General features: G+C 38.1%; 1 protein-coding gene across 1 annotated transcript in view; it reads right to left on the bottom strand.

Annotated features, from left to right (window-relative positions):
* KIF13B (kinesin family member 13B) overlaps positions 1–6,307 on the bottom strand; it is a 188,542-nt gene that overhangs the window by 124,803 nt on the left and 57,432 nt on the right. The window lies entirely within an intron of this gene.

Below are 6,307 nucleotides of genomic sequence, written 5' to 3'. Positions count from 1 at the left end.
AAAAAAAAAAAAAAAAAAAAAAAAAAAAAAAAAGAATACAAAATATTAACTTTGAAATCATATAGCAATTTGAAATAAAGGATAAATTAATATCTATTAGCTAGTAGGATAGAGTGCTAATTATAGAAAACTAACGTATCTCTCAGGTAGAAGATTATCTGAGCACCAGATAATTTTTAAAGTCCTAATATTTCTGCTTTCTACCTTTTGCTTATCCTTGTATACAACTTATAAATATATTTTTTTAATTCTTTGCTTTTTAGCATCTGATTTTACTTCTAAGCAGTCTCCTCTGCTTTGCTAAAGCAGCAGCTCACTCTCTATCTATATAGGACCTTCTGCCAAAAACTTCTGTTCTAAGAAAAAATGGTTAAAGGAACAATTAATTTTTTTTTAATTTTTATTTATTTATTTATTTGTTTTGGCTGTGTTGGGTCTTCATTTCTGTGCCAGGGCTTTCTCTAGTTGCGTCAAGCGGGGACCACTCTTCATCGCGGTGCACAGGCCTCTCACTATCGGGGGTCTCTCTTGCGGAGCACAAGCTCCAGACGCGCATACTCAGTAGTTGTGGCTCATGGGCCTAGTTGCTCCACGGCATGTGGGATCTTCCCAGACCAGGGCTCGAACCCCTGTCCTCTGCATTGGCAGGCAGATTCTCAACCACTGCACCACCAGGGAGGCCCAGGAACAATTAATTTTTTGCCAGTGAGTGACCAGTTACTCACTTATTCCTGTATGCTGATCCAGGTGCCTCCAACCTCCCTTCCTCTGAAAATGCCACTGGCTTACATCTCCTCAGGGTACAAGAATGTAACTCAATTCAGTATAATTTTAAGATAGTTTTAAACTTAGAAGCTATAAGAGAAGCACACAGAGCTCCCTTTACCCAAACTCACCAATTGTTAATATTGCCACGGCTGCTGTGTCATTCTTCCCGCCTCCCTCTCTCCCCTCTTCTATATATATACACATACACATACACTCCCCCACACACATATATTATTTTCTCTTGACCATCTGAAGGTAAGTTACAGACATGCCCCTTCAGCCCTAAACACTTCCGTGTATAATTCGTAAAAACAATGATGCTCACCCACACAACCATGGGAATAACTGGCCCTTCTCAGAGGATCCAAAATGCCAAGTGAAACCTGAAACTTGAAAGGAAACTGTACATGGAAATACTTCAAACGTCTGGACATCTTGTGCCTTTGTCTCAGAAAATTTTCTTCTAAATTTAATATTTATTTGTATCAAATGATTTCAGATAAGAAGACTAAATTACCAAGGAAAGTAGCAAATGAGTGACACCTGTCTAACAGATTTTGGAGTAACAGCCAATGTGACTAACACATAAAAGAAAATAATTTCTCTGGGATAGGAGATATGGGGAAACTTCCAAACAAAAAGACCTGGGAAATACCAGTAGAGATGACTAACATACGCTATCATCTTTTTGTAGGTATTTATAAGCAAAGCAGAATCTCAGCAGTTTCAGAAGGCACAGTTATAAGCCCAGCTGGATGAAAGAACAGAGCCAGCATATATGAAGTGCCCACATTAGGCCACAGGTACATTGTATGCTATTTCATTTAACTTTCACAGTAATTTTGAAAAAGGTGCTATTATCACTCCAGTTTTACAGATGAAAAACTTAAGGCTCAAGAGTTAAATGAGCTGTCCAAGACACAATAATAATCAGTGATGAATCTGGGATGCAAAAGTAGGTCTTCCAAATCCCAAGTCCATGTTTTCTTCCTCTCCCACACTGGTCAAAACAGTCTCGTCAAGTTTCTCCTAGACTTATGAATCTATGAGTCATACATTAACAACTGTGCTCCTGGTAACAGAAACATTTCCCAATGTATTAATTTCCTCCATTCTAATTATTACCCAATAAAAGGTCACCACTTGGTGCTTATGCCAGTGTAAGTTTACTTATTCATTATATTTATAAAAACTCCAGACTGTCTTTTCTGAGAGGAAAAATAAGATGTTTAGCCTCATATTTTAATTTTAAGTAAAACATTTTTATACAAAAATCAGCTCTTCCTAAAAGACAACCAACAAATATGAAATTCAACAATATATGATACACAGCAGAAGAATCCATGGGACTAACCTGAATGTAGAACATGATAATAAAAACAGAAACAAACCAGTAAATTAATTACAGAGCTAAGTTTCCAGCTAGGGATTCTGGTGGCTCTGACAGTAATGCTCAAATAACCTACAGGGCCATTGGAAACCCAAAGATGTAATTACAGCTCTGTACAAAAATAAATAAGTAAATTAATTAATTAAACAAAACCTTTCAACTTGTAGCTGCAATCCAATACGGCAATGCCTCACTATTCCAAAATCCCTTATTTAGAAACCTCAGCTATCCAGACCACAGTGGAGATTTAAGAAGCAGAGAAAACCAGCCCCTTGACCAATCAAAAGAGATGTCATAAAGTAGAAGCATGAGAGCCTGAATTTCTGAGTTTCTGTTGTTGTTGTTACTTAAGCTCATTTTGAATTTCTACACTTACAAAAAGTTCCAAAAACAGTACAAAGAACTCCCGTGTACCCTTCACCCAGCCTCTCAAAATGATAACATCTTATTAAAACCACAGTTACAATTATCAAAACCAGGAAATTAACCATCAACACAAGATTTATGAAATAATCTAGAGCCAACCTTACACAAATTTTTTCCCAACTGCCCCCCTGATGTCCTTTTTCAGGTCCAGGATCACACACTGCAGTTGTCACGCCTCCTCCAACTGGGGACGGTTTGTCTCTCATGACCCTGACACCTGGAGAGTCCTGGGCAGTTATTCTGTAAAATGTCCCTCAATCTGGGTTTGTCTAATGCTTCCCCATGACTAAATTCACGTTACGCATTTTGACAGGCACCACCAGAAGGCACGTCACTATGGAGAACAGTATGGAGGTTCCTTAAAAAACTAAAAATGAGAGTTACCATATGATTCAGCAATCCCACTCCTGGGCATATATCCAGAAAAGACAGAAACTCTAATTTGAAAGATACACGCACACCAATGTTCACAGCAGCACTATTTTAAATAGCCAAGATATGGAAGCAACCTAAATGTCCATCGACAGATGAATGGATAAAGAAGACGTGGTACATACATACAATGGAATATTACTCAGCCATAAAAAAGAATGAAATAATGCCATTTGCAGCAACATGGATGGACCGAGAGATTATCATACCAAGTGAACTCAGAAAGACAAATATCATATATCACTTACATGTGGAATCTTAAAGCATGACACAAATGAACGTATCTACAAAATAGACTCACAGACACAGAAAACAAACTATGGTTACCAAAAGGGAAGGGAGGGGAGGGATAAATTGGGAATTTGGGATTAACGGCTATACACTACTATGTACAAAAATAAATAAACAACAAGGTCCTACTGTATAGCACACAGAACTATACTCAGTATCTTGTAACAGCCTATAATGGAAAAGAATCACTGTGCTGTACACCTGAAATACTGTAAATCAACTATACTTCAATAAAAAACAAAATACCAGAAGGTACATGATGTTGTCCAAATCTCACTGCTGATGATGGTAACTCTGGTCACTGGTTACAGTTGTATATACCAGGTCTCTCCAGTGTAACATTACTAGTTTTCCCTCTGTACCCTTCTTGCGGTGGGGGCGGTGATATTTTAAGACCATGTAAGCACCCTTTCTCATCATACTTTCACCCATGAATTTTAGCATCCATTGATGAGTCTTGCCCACAAAAATTACTGTTCCCCAAATTGTGATTGTCTAGTTACTGAGATGTTAACAGCCCAGGTGGATCAAGATGGGTAGATGTGCTTTTTAGGAAGATGATATTTCAGAAGACAACAAATGATTTGATTACATATTTTGTAGTTTTATTTTATTTTATTTTAGGCCGTGCCATGTGGCTTGCAGACCAGGGATCGAAACCGGGCCCCCTGTGGTGGAAGCGTGGTCACTAATCACTGGACCACCAGGGAATTCCCTGATTACATATTTTGGGTAGAACTGTTTCTGTGAATAAGCTAGTCACCTCCTCCTTTTTACTCACCTGGTTTAGGGGCTTGTGCTCACTTTTCTTTTCAATAATAAATTACCCTATAAAATTAAGTCAAATTATAGTCCTAATCTTTAGAATGTCACAATATGAAGAAGAAATTTAGTGATTATTTTATATAAGTTAATGATCTTTGGGAATTTTTATCAATACTTCTGACCATGACAAAAATAAAATTGATATTGAGTCCAAAAATAAACCACAAAGTACTGTATATGTGTAAAACAAAACTATATCAGAACTATGAGTTATAAATCAATTACTGCTGTCAACTACCAAAATCAAACGTTATATCCAAATATCATCACCTCTTTTAACTTTAAAGATTTAAGTTTCTGAAACTTTCACAATTAGAAATATCTGGAATCTCTGTTTTAACAAGATCCCACTCCAACCCGTTCTATAACAGATGTGTTAACATCACAAAGAGTTTATTCTAATACGGCCATACTATATAAAGATATTGTTTCCTTTTCGGACTTAAGCTGGCAGTACCAGCAACCAAACAACAATCTGCGTGATGATCGTTATTTTTTCTTTGTCACCCCTCCCCCGATGTGCTTTTCCATATAAGGAATAAAGCTGACCTGAGTAAAAATTTAGACACTGACTAGACTCACAAAGGAGGTTCATCAATCTTTGCTGATCTAGCTAACCTGAAGAAGTACAAATATCACTAAAAGCCCTGGTCACTGTCTCCCCAACATTTAGAATACTACATTCAATTCTGAGGAATAAATTTTAAAAGCATCACTGATAAAGGAGACTACCTTGGAGAATAGCATTCCAGATGTAGAGGGGTTTAAAAATGATACCACTGATAGAATAAATCAAAGAACTAGAAATATGTAGCCTGGACCAGGGAAGACTAAAACAAGACATGATGCCATCTTTGGTAGGATCTACTAAAGAAAGTTAAAAGAAAAGGGATAGCTCTTTAATATAAGAATAGTTAGCACTGTGTTAAACAGCCAGCTCGCCATTAGTGGAATTATCTGAAGAGAGAACAGGAAAGCATTTGATGAGGATGTTGTAGAAGGAATGAGAAGTTACACTGGATTACTTGTATAGCTCTTTATTTACAATGAGAAAGCAAACAGTAAGCATTCAACAAGTTATATTCAATATTTCTATCAGGGACACCTGCAGACCACTGGAACATCAGAGGTAACCCAAGCTACAGTTCAAGCATTACCTCCCACATTCACACCCCTAGAAGAGTCCTCCTCTCCAGTGAGCTGCTGTCCTTCCTGCATTCCGCACGCCGACACTCAGATGATGCCATCCCTCTAACAACTCTGTTCAAGCCCTACTCATGTGGGAAAAGCTCGGATCAAATTCTATCTCCCTCAAGAAGCCTTCCATAAGAACCCCAACCAAAAGTGAGTTCTCCTTCCCCCATTCCTCTAAGTCAAAACTCTCTCCTGCTCATGCATTACCCATCATTCTCACATTATATAAACTTTTTAATATAAATGGGTCATCTCCTCAACTAGACTACAAGCTTCTGAAGGACAGAGTGTGTCTTCCGGCATTTATCAGTGTCCAACACAAGGCTTTCTGATTCAGCTAATGCTGTTTAAGCTCTCTAGGTGACCTGCCCCCTCCCTCTATCTCAACCACATCTTGGACCATCTTCCTTTCACTCACTGGCCTTTTCTAATTGGCCCAGTGTACACAGTTTTCTAGTCTCGGGGCTCTCATTCATGATTTTCTTTCTGCCTTTAAATCTTGAGGCTAACTCCTACTCATTTGTCGTTTCTCAGCTTAGGTATTATTTCTCTACATGTATCTTTCTTAAACATCCAATCTAAATTAAGTCATTTATGTTATTCTCAATCACAGTATTCCTGATAGAATAAAAACATTTCTACCACCATCTCTGCTCTCTAAAATTATCTCCAAAACAATAAAGCAAACAAGAAACAAATACAAATCGAATCTTCAATGAAACTAGGAGATAATTATAAATGAAATATATGAAGACAGAAAATGCATCCACAGAATGCCAGAAAGGGTCAGAAATGAGTGGTGCTGAGTATCCCAGAAGATGCGGGGGAAGGGGGCCTAAAAAACATATCCTTGGAGATATATATGTATCTTGGAGAAACTTTTTTTTTTTTTTTTTGCGGTACGCGGGCCTCTCACCGTTTTTGCCTCTCCCGCTGCGGAGCACAGGCTCCAGACGCGCAGGCTCAGCGGCCACGGCCCAC

This window comes from Lipotes vexillifer, unplaced genomic scaffold (assembly GCF_000442215.2).
Source record: "Lipotes vexillifer unplaced genomic scaffold, Lipotes_vexillifer_v1.1 scaffold308, whole genome shotgun sequence".
NCBI lineage: Eukaryota > Metazoa > Chordata > Mammalia > Artiodactyla > Lipotidae > Lipotes > Lipotes vexillifer.
The sequence above is the reverse complement of the archived record's forward strand: the minus strand, read 5'-3'. Positions and strand labels throughout refer to the sequence as shown.